A 12,240-nucleotide genomic window follows, 5' to 3' on the forward strand; every position below is an offset into this window, starting at 1 on the left:
AATAGGTATAATTTTTTTCCCATGTTGAAGGAAATGAGGAGAATGAATGTGAATTTACTATAATCATACTTTATAGTTGATAATGCTTACCTCGGCTCTTTTCTTGATGGAGTTTTTTTGACAAGGGCTTTTCCATTTAAATACTGTGATGTGGTGATCCTATGGTGCTGATTTGTGTCTTATGGTGATGATATTATTTATTTATTGCTATTATAAATTGACATAAGATAGGGTAATTAAGCATGACATATAGGTTAAAATTTAATATCATTAAGAAGGATTTGATCGCGGTTCTCCATATTAAGGCAACTTAATATTTAGGTTTGCATATAAGTTTCAGTTTTTCATCTCATAGTTATCCAAATCTTATATATCTTATCATTTGATTGGTTTGTTTGATAGAGATTGATCGTCACAATATTTAGTGTTCAACTTGCTTAATTTCCTAACATCTCCTCCTTTGATCACTTAAAAACACCCTATCCAACAAACTTCCTCCACTAAATTGACAACCAGATAAGAACAAGAAAAGCTTTGTTTAAATTTGAAAAGTGAATGATATACAAAATCCCAATTCTCAAATATAAGAAATCCAAATTTAGACCAAATGGGTTCCCAAAATCTAATGCCAAGGTTGGAAGGAATCTAGGATTTGAAGTGAAAAAATAATTTTATGGAAACTACCATAATAATCATTATGAAAATTACTAAATGCCAGGATACCCAAATATGCCAAAGAAATTTTCCATAAATCCACACCCACCATGAGGATTGTTTGTATACTTATTAAATTTCATACTCACTTGGTCCTCACTTTGGCATTTTTGTCAAGCTATGCATTGATTATGTTTGATTATTCTCACACCAGTGCAAAGTATGTGATTCTAATCTTCTTTGATTTTTAGGCCTTTCTTAAGTCCATAAGGACACATCAAGGATGTCTAGTACCATTGTCCCCCAAAAGGACCCATTTTAATGATTTTCAATGTTGGTCTTCTTCATAATTTTTAATACATTTCATGAGGATAGGTATAAAAAAAATCCTTACCCTATCATTTGAGACATATCTCAATTACATTCCACCTAGAGAAATTCAAATTTAAATGGGCAAGAAAACAAGCATCGTTGGAGTATTAAAGGAGAAGTCAATTATTTAGATTTCAATAATTCAAGTTGGCATCGATGATCAAGTTCTTCTGAAGATATCAATGAATTCCTACATGACAACACTAACCTTTTCATGAAGATTTCAAGATAAAAGAAATTCATAAAGGTACACAATTTCAATTCTAGATCTAGACTCTGCCCTATTAATGCACACTTTCTTTTCTATTTTATTTATCATAGGGTTAATTCCAAACTCAAATTCTCGAGAGAACAAATATAGATCTAGATGAGAGACACAAAACCATATATTAAGAAAGCAAAAAATTTGGGTCAAGGTCACCTGGCATCCATGATTGACACTTTTTTGAAAAAAAATTCCAAAGAGATACTAAGAGCAACATCATGATTTTTAAACTATTTTCACTATCCACATCTAACACTTTTGAGTCATGTTTGCTTAGCATCATTGACCTACATTTTTTAGCTAATATTTTAGACATAGGTTCCTCTCTACTCTACATTCCATTTCTAGACCTGCACATGATGTCTTGATACATTTTCTAAAACTCTAAATGCATGTTTATCATTTTCAATTTTACATAATCACCTTAGTTCTTGCATTTCAATTCATGTCATTTAAAAATCAATTTCAACTATAATCAGGTAAGTGAATCCAATTTCTACTCAATCCCTTTCCCAATAGGTTTTGATGTTAAGTTTATTGAATTTCATTTACCTTAATGTTATGTGTGATAAATGGGTTTGATTCCTAGCTTACATGTTTAAACTAGTCAACCCTAATTTTCAACATTACAAAGATATTAATTTAATATTTATTTATTTGAGATATAAGAATTGCATCAAAATAAATTAATATTTTTTTTTCCCAAACTATCTTAAGAGCCCCACTTACTATTTTTGGATAGTGGGACTTATTATTTTGGGTAAGTTTTATTTTGAAAATGGGACATGATATATTTGGTGACACATAATTGGTATATTATTAACCAAAGGGTGTGGCAAAGTTGTGAGACAACATTGTACTTATTTTCAATACAATTCATCACTTTATCTTCATATCTTGGAGAAGTTGAGATATGGCTAAGTATGACATATAATAAGTTCATGCAAGTTTAGCTACATATGAATTATGTGGTCATTACAACCAAGCTTCATATCTTGGTTAGGGTGAAACTTTTATGGTCATTCATGTTCATAGATTAGTATTTTAGATTTAAATCATTTTCTTATTATAATCTTTTTTTTTTCTATTTCTTGTCAATTTTTTGTTTGCATCAAAGAATTTTTATTGTATTTTGATTTTCCCATTTTCCCTTGCATCCTTTGTTAGTATACTCCCTTGAAAACATTTAGAATTCCTTTTGCATCTACAACTATGCACATCTCCAACTAAAGTAATTGTTTCCATCCAACTTAAGATTGCATTATTATAGCTATCTATTATAAGTTATTTCTGTTCATATTAATAACCAATCTAAGATAATTGGGCTCCTTCAATTAGCTCTATCAAGCTATTCATGTGCATCTAAGTTTAGGTTAGGATATGAAAGCCCTAATAGTGATCTTAACTTTCCATAAACAATGTCAGCACACTTCAATGATTTGTCATGTACATGGGGTCACTCAAAATTGGATATAAAACAATGTCAGCACACTTCAATGATTTGTCATGTACATGGGGTCACTCAAAATTGGATATAAAAAAATTTGTGATAGGTTGGATCACTAATAACTATATTACCATTTTTTGGAATGATATGGCACATACTATTCGAGAATTATGATGTCGCAAGGAAACATTTTATTGATATATCCAACATTTTTTCTCTCTCCTTGGTTTAAGATGACCACATCAACAAGGTTGATATATCAACATTTTTGTTCTCTCAAATGAAAGTCATATTTATGATGTTAATAAGGTTGTAAATACGATCATTTGTATTGGAGAATAAATGTGAAAAGTGGATTCACTTCACAATTCTACCAAAAGACTATGGCAGTGGATAAATTACCGATATCTCTATGGTTGGCAAATGGCCCACTATCAGTGATTTGAGCAACCCATTGTCATTGGCCAAAGATCAAGGATGGGAACTACTACACGTTTTTAATATGCTTAAAGGTTTTTGAAAGGTAGCATAGCATTTTCTACTTGTCAGACCAACAAGTTACCATGTTGTCTACAGTTTCATTCTTTTTCGTGAAGAGCTTCAATGTTAAGAATTTTTCAGGCCCATGCTTTATCCATGTTGATAAGCATTTCTACTAAACTTTGTAAAGTTGTGTGCTACCTTTCGTTAAGGAACTTGGCATCGTAGATTGATTCTTATTCATCATAAGTCCAAATGCAAAATTAGTGAAGGAGTTAAACCATAAGTTTGATCAACTCAATGGGTTCATTTGTGAGCTATTTGTGAATACAATTAGGTGAGAGCATTGTGCTTTATGCTAGGTTGTGGTGCATCAGCTAAATATAAAACAAGCATTGCTACTCTCAACCAATGGCCCATGACTGTAGACATTGAAGCCTAAGGGGTCTAGGTTGTTGATTATTGTGGGTACTTAGAAATTAAAGTTTTGACATAAATGAGGAATGTACCATCTGATGTGTTCTTATTGGATGTGCTTACCTTAGACAGGTATAAAGAAAAGACATTGGCACTCAGTCAAGGCTTGTGATTGTTGACATGAGATATAGGTTAATTGTTGCTGTTTGCTGACATTATAGTCCAAAGTAGTTAGCTGACTTATTGATTTAAGGTAATAGAGATTAAACTATTTGAAGAAGCTTTCTCAAATTAAGTTGATGATAGAAATCACAAAAACTGGGTTGCAATAGACACCATGCTTACACCTTGATTTAAGGTAATAGAGATTAAACTAGTTGAAGAAGCTTTCTCAAATTAAGTTGATGATAGAAATCACAAAAACTGGGTTGCAATAGACACCATGCTTACACCTTTGAAGACAATAATCCCTTGCTTCTATAAGGAATCTCCTCCATGAGAGTGTCCTATGAACTAATAATAGAACACATTCCTATACACTTATAATGGAACACATTTTCGAAAGAGGTTATTGCAACAAATTTAACGAACAATGATAACATTGTCTTTCCAATGCCATGTGCCTTTAGAATACCAGGCTCTCCTCCACTTTCATTTTATTGTTTACATTGTAATGCTATAGAATAATGTACAGTCTGGTATCAACAAATCCCTCTAACATAAGAACAGAAGGGGTCAATTAAGGCACTAGAAGACAAAAGAAAAAGACATGGCTGGTATGAAGTAACTTATTTAACCTAAAAGTAGGAATCAATGAAGCCAATGGAAGGCAAAAGTGATGATATGGCTCAAATGATGGTTATTTATATTAGTTTGACAGATGGATGAATTTTGTTTTTGTTATTTCGACCGAGTTATTTAAATTGTCTTAATCTCGGTTATTTATATTAGTTTGACACCTACAGACCTTTGGTATGCTGCAATTACATGCACTATTTATTTGGCATTTTTGTGACAGCTCCTTTCTGATGTTTTTCTGTAATCTGCTATTTTCTAGCTAAAAGCTTAATTCAATATACCAAAAACAACTTGGCACACTGTCAATTGTGATCATCCGTTGGAGATTATAATCCCAAATGCTCATTTATATCTGCCAGTTGCAATTAACTCCGTATCCTCCAGTCTGTCATCATATCTGCAGCACTAACACAAACATTTAAGACAAGCATTCAAGCAGACTTTCTTTGGATTTGAAAAGATTTTCTATTAACTCCTCCAACATGTTCATTGTCAAGTCACATGTTCTTTTTGGTCAGTTCAAAAATATATATTATTTTGTGCATGCTGTATCTTCTCCGTAGTGTGTGGGTGGTTTATATAATTTTTGAATCATTGTTCACTCTTTTAGAGTCCAGCTCTACAGAGCTGTTAGAAGTTGAGTCTGTAGAGTCTGTATCTATCGATATAAATGTATCAACCGTAAGTCTGTCAAATGAAATGATGTATAAGACAGTTAATGTGTGACTGAAGAAGGTTGTCATTGTCAATGAGTTGAAGCTCAGTAATATTTTTATTGATGAATATAAATTTCATTTTAGTTTTTATATATCTGCTCCCTCTGCTACCAACACCATCATTGTTTGACATCATTCCTATCCCTGTTAAAGCCAGCTTGACATAGAGCACTAAAGTTGCATTTGACAATAGAGAACACATGTTAAACGTTGGGTGATCATAAGCCTCTTTTACAGACAATTGTAGCCAGCTGCTTAGATTTAGATTTTACCTAAACTGATTCATAAAGGAACTAAATTTTACAAAAATCAACCTTAGACCAAATTAAAAGAAGGTTACTTTGTTCTAGCCTTGAACAGAAGAATAGGATTCCCTTGCTCGATTGGGAAAAAGGTCTAAGGTAGAAAATAATCTAGAGGCCTAAGCATAAGTGATTATTGTTACCTAAATATGGCTCTCCTTCTACCTTTGAAAGGATAGACTATTCAAATGTGATGAAAATAAAATACTTTTATGGGAGGGATAGCAGATCCTTTCTAGTTGATGATGCTCTACCTTGGGGTTTTCACATATGGAATAATTTTCTAAAAACTAAACCTTTTTTTCTAAAAGATGCTCTTTAGTTGTTTGGGAATCTAATATTTTGTAAGGAACCTTCCTCTTCTGCTACCCCATTGGAATATCACTTGATCTACTTAGCTATTGAGAAAAATTTGATTAATAGTTTTGCAATCATTGTTGAAGATTATGGAATCCAACTTCTTCCCCATCTGAGTGGAAAATTAATCCTATAGATTTTAATCAACCACTTCAAATGACGGTTGAGGAACACTCAAGGATTATACATAACTTAAGACTCTTTAGGTTAGAAACTAAAGACAAACTGATTGGGCCTCTTCCAAAGATAAGAATTATTTCATCAAGTCTAGTTTTCATGTTCTGGCTCCCTTATAACCTTCTTAGTTCAAATGGATGAGCATTATAACCTTTTTAGTTCAAATTTGCTTCTTCTAGACGATTGCCTACCACAAAAAGGTTCTCACTATTGATAACCTCTAGAAATGGGGAATCCACATTGATGAGTTATCTAAAGGGGAATCAGGTCAGGCGGGTGGGATTAGGATCATCAGGGATCCCAATGGCAACCTAGTATTGGCCTATGCAATTAACCTTGGCATTCAAACTTCCATCTTGGCAGAAGTGGTGGTGCCTTATTATAGGATATCTATTGTCGAAGACAAAGGATATCAAATAATTATTATTGAGGGTGAATAAACTAATGTCATCATGATGCTACAAGGTAAAGGTATGTTAGGCTAAAGTATTAAAGACCTAATCACCAAATACCAAATACGGAAGTTTTGTAGCCACATTTGGCAACATAAGAATCAACCACACCCTTAAAGAGGGGAACAAGTGTATGGACAGGTTGGCTAACCTGGTTTTCTTCTCAAACAAGATCAAAATATGAACAGTTCTACATAAATGACCTAAGGATATTTATGCCATGATTCACGCGGGCATAAACCTTAATGAGGCATAAAGATCTAAAGATCGCCTTTTTATTTATTGTCATTTCCATCCCGTCCTTTAATACGTGGGAGTCCTTCAATACGTGGGTTATTTAACTGTGTATCACTTGTTTCACATACTAAACTGTTAAATTATTTATATCTTTTTATTATAAAATAATTTAAGTCAAATATCACATTTAAAGACTTTTGATTTTATTTTTTTTTATCATTTATTTTCAATTTTTCTTAAAAATAATAATATTTATCTTAACTCTTCTACAAAATCATTGGTTCATTTATTTGTTGTAACATAAATTTATTTGAAATTTATTTAAGTGGCTCTTTGATAATATAAATTGTTGATTTTTGTCTAAAAAAATAATAATATTATTTCTCTTACCAACCCTACATAACCAATTGATCATTTATTTTGTAGAAGGCATAAATTTAATGTAATATTTTAGAAATAACCTTTTGGAAACACAAATTTTCCTATTCTCATCACTTATTTGTCATGAGGCATAAGTTTAGTGGAAAATTGTACAAAAAAATCCTCCCAAATATTCACAACCCTACAGTTGAATCACCAAATAGAAAACTCTTAGAAAACTAAAACCATTGATTTTCCTTAAAAATAAAACAATATATTTCTTACCTACCCTCCTTAAAAATTGAACCTCTAGATAAGAAACTCTTTGAAAACTGAAACTATTGCTTTTCTTTAAAAATAAAACAATATACCTCTTACCTACCCTCCTTAAGTATTGGATCACTTATTTACTATGTGGCATAAGTGTAGTGGAAAAATATACAACCAAATCATTGAAATTCTCAAACACCATATGTAACCATAAGATCACAAGATAAGAAACTCTTTGAAAATTGAAAATGATGATTCACTTAAGAATAAACAATGTTTCTTTAACCTACTCTTCTTAACTATTGGAAGACTTAATTAAAACGATTTCCATTTATTTTCTCTACTTAGTGACTATAGTTTGAGAAATTTAATTTAGCAATTTTAAAGGTGAATGAATAAGTCTTTCAATTTTGAGTTCATTTTTGCTCCTTTTTTATATTAGAATGATATTTATTTATCCATTTTTCTTTTTTCCTACATTTTATTCTACTATAGTGTGTAGGTTGGTTTGTTCTTTGAGTGTAATGAAAAATACCAACTACAAAGAGATGCATGCATAGAGAAGACAAGCTCCAAAAGTGTGTCCACAACATGGAAGCTAACAAAGGTGAGTATCATATTTCCTTTGTTTCTAATGTAGTTAATAATTTTCTCAAAAAGGATTGTATTATAAAATTCATATATATACTAATTCAAGGTCGTGTATATGGAGGAAGGAGAAGAGAGAATAGTGGGTTTTATTTGAATCATGTTATAGAAATTGAGAATCTTAGAATTATTTTTTCTATGGTGTGATGGTGGAGAGTTATCTTACAATTTTCTTTTATTTTGGCCTTTGCAAGCAAAGACATCAGAATCTTGAGTGGTCGCTCAAAGGTTGGATAATGAAATAGCTAGAAGTGATTGTTATCAAGGTTGCCAGTAGAAGAGACAAGATGGAAACTTGCAAATTCTCTCCCACAAAATGACCAACAAAATTAGCTTGAATGCAAACAAATTATTTCACAAGAAAGGAGAGATATGCCTAGATAATAAAAAAGCAAGTTCTCATTCACAATTTTAAATTCTCTGTAGATATTTGACGTAGTTTATAATTTTAAAACATGTGCCAGTCAACTTTCATGTTATTGAAATTTATGTTGTTCTATCTTATACACTTGCATTCTACATAGCACCTTTATCCAAGTTTAAACAGATGAATGAGATTGTTATTGTGTCGTTTCATTCAGATTATGATGTACACCGCATAACATCCATATATCTAAACTAACTCATGGTTTTTTTTCATATTTTATAAGTTCTCCACGTTTTATCAATAACCAAATCTTTCAATTCGCTCAGTGATTTTGCGTATTGAATTTAAAAGGTTAGTGTATGCTTACCAATCTGATCTATCTTGATATGTTATCATTTCTAGATGAAGATTCCTTCTCTCTGTTTTCTTTCAATTGATTGCATATATTAATTAATGCAAATTATTAAATATATATATATGTTAGTATCAAGCATAATGTAATATGGAAAACATAATAAAATTATCATAAAACTCACCTTAAGTAAACAATTTTCTCTAATTGAACCTTAACCTAACACTAACGGAAATCCTATTTAAAATTAAGTAGTAACCTTAATTGAATCTTAACACTAACCTTATTTCAATTCAAACCATTATTTCACCTTAATCTTAAATCAAATATATCTCTTATTACCCTAATTGAATCTTAGCCTTAACATTAACATACCTTAACCCTAACGGTAACCATAATTGAACCCTAATCTTAAATTTAATTAAATCCCAAGATTTCAACCCTTACTATATCCTAACTCAAATTGAAAAGTAACTTGTAAACCAAACCCTTATTGAACTCTAACCCTAACCTAACCTTAACCCCTAACCTTAATTGAATCCTAACTATAATTCATCTTTAACCTTAAATATAATAATATTAAATTTATCCATTGCGCTAACCCTAACCTTAATCTTAAGTGTAATTGAAATCTAATATTTTAATTAGATAATTTTTTTAAAATATTTAGATTTCAATAGAATTTACATTATAATACATTAATATGTAAAATTATGACTTTTAAAAATAAAAATTAACTTATCAAAGTTAAAATCAGAAAGAAAACATGAAGATCAGATTTTCTATTTAAAAAAAATAATTTTTTTTTTTTTTTTTTTTAAACTTGCCCTTATTTATTATCTCTCATGTGTATCTGACTTTCCCCTATTTTCACTTGTCCGTCTTGCTTCGCTATCACACCCAAATAAAGAATTCTCCTAAAAACCATTCCTATTCAAATTAATCCATTAGAAAGGTTTTGTTTTATGCAAGGATTAGGGTTTGAGGTTCAATAAAACTTCCAGTTTCTCAAGCTTAAATTAATGGAATATTGTATGCATGGACTAGAATATTAGAACAAAAACAGCACAAAGGGACCAAAAATGTTCTGAGAGTAGAAAACACAGAGAGCATAACCTCATAAAAAAAATTAGGGAATTAACCAGTCCCACTAATCGACAGGACAAACCGAAACCGAGGGCCAACATCAAACAGACAGAACACCAGAGACATTGCTTAGGCGAATTTTCATCCACCTCCTCTTTACTCTGAACAGAAGACACCTTCTTCATGAATTGATACCCGACAAAGAAATTTTAATCATTTGAAATTTTGATAAAAAAGTTATCAGGATTGATGAGAATCTGTAATCAAATTTACACTGAATCAAATCAGTTTGTGAATGTAAAATTTTGGTAAAAGTTCAAGAATATAAGAATTATATATATTTAGGCGAATTTGTTTCATGATATTAATTTTATGGAGCACCTAATTGATAATTTTTGTTTCCATTCAATCTTAATTTTTTGTGTAATTTAAATATCATAATAAAGCTTCCTAATAAAAGAGTAGAGAACATTACAATATCTGCACATGAAAATAGGAACCCTCACCAATTTTAATAAAATTAAATCTGTCATGACTTCCAATACATTCAGTTACTATTTGATACTCTTTGAACTAATGATGTTCAATATCTTTAGCAAATTGAAGAAAATTTATCCCCAATATTTAGAAAAGAATTATAAAATCTCTGGGAGAGATGGGAGAACTTAAGAAATTTACACAAGATGTAGGCAATAGACAATGCAAACTGTTGGTTAGCTATCAGCTAAAATATACTATTAAATTGATTAGTTGTTGAAATTAAGGGGGGAGAATGTTGGCATATTAATTTCTCCACATGCATGTGATCAACTGTAGTTTGAACTGCAGTTCATTACATGAGATAAAAATAGAATATTGGTAATTTCTTCCACTTCCATGAGAAGAATGCTAGTTTGTAAGAGCTAAAATAAGAGCTCTAAAAATAGAATTTACATCAAGATTTTAAATGCATGTTTGTTTTTTTATTTTTAGCTGGCAATCATATGCCAAAGACCTCTATATAAAGAGATAGGTTGTAATGAATTCTTTGTCTTTGATCTTTCGATCATTGATCCTTGATCACGTGATAAAGAAGTGTTTTGTATTCAGCTTTGAATAAATATAAAGATTTATCTGTTTTTTAAAGCAATTCTATGATTATTGCTATGTAGCAGTTTGTGTTTCTCTCTGTATTCCTGCATTTCACTTATGTACCTTTCCTTATCCTTCAATGCAATCTCGTGGTAAACCTGATATATTCAATCAGAATAAAATATTAAGAAAGACAACAGAAAAACATTCATTTTTATCTTAAAAAGTAATAAAAAAGACTAATTATGTAATGGGAAAAGAAAAGTTCATATCAGAACTCATTTCTCTCTTACCGACTTTTCTTCTTCACTTAGATTACTCCACGAATGACCAATCATTTTACTGATCTCCCTATCCTTTTCAAGAATCAATGCTTTCAATTTTGTATACTACTCAGCAAAGAAAAAAACGTAGACACTCCTATTTTGTTAAGGATAATCCGAATCCTTTTTCTTAATTTCATATTTTCTCCTGTGATGGCTATGAGGGCGAACCCCTAAAGTAGCATCCCCATCCAAGTAACTAGGTACTTCTCGGAACTGTTCTCTGGAAAATCCCGTTGGCTCAGAGAAATTAAGTGGTTTATGAGAAAATATCTTGCGGAGTATGTAATTTTGAGGCTTCGGTCCAATTATCTTACTCCACAATCCACCCACATGCATTTTACTTTCTCCATATGCTTTTGTTTAATATTGCAGAGTCCTATAAATGGAGGCTTTGGGCCTCTTCTTTCACATACAGATCAAAGCGCTGGAAGTTACATGCCCAAATTTATCGAGAAGGTATGTTTTAGATTATACAATTGTGTCAATATTTTAGTGGTTGTCGTTGGAAAATTTGTGGCAGTTATTTTAGAAACTTAATTATATTTCCTACCTTTCTAATATTAAATTCAGTTTAGTATTGATAGTTTAAGAAAAGAGGGTCTTTTACCATTACTATGGAATGTAGAAGCTCAGAATATATAATTATTATACATTTGTAAAGCAGAGGTTGTGAATGGAACAGGTCAAGTGTGTCTTGCTATGGAGAAAGAAAGCTACGAAGAAGTTAACAATAATGAAGAAGCAGGAGGTGGTTGGTATCAATTTGGACCTCTTCTATCTACACATTCAGGGCTACTTCATGTCCAAATTGATGTCGACCACCTCCTGCTTCTTCATTATTGTTAAGTTCTTCTTGGCTTTCTTCTTCCATAGCAGGACGCCCTTGACCTGTTCCATTCACAACCTCTGCTTTACAAATGTATAATAATTATATATTTTGAGCTTCTACATTCCATGGTAATGGTAAAAGACCCTCCTTTCTTAAACTATCGACACTAAACTGATTTTAATATTAAAAAGGTAGGGAAGATAATTAAATTTCTAAAATAACTGGCAGAAATTCCCCAACGACAGCTAGTTCTTGTT

The sequence above is a fragment of the Cryptomeria japonica genome, chromosome 3 (assembly GCF_030272615.1).
Source record: "Cryptomeria japonica chromosome 3, Sugi_1.0, whole genome shotgun sequence".
Classification (NCBI taxonomy): Eukaryota; Viridiplantae; Streptophyta; class Pinopsida; order Cupressales; family Cupressaceae; genus Cryptomeria; species Cryptomeria japonica.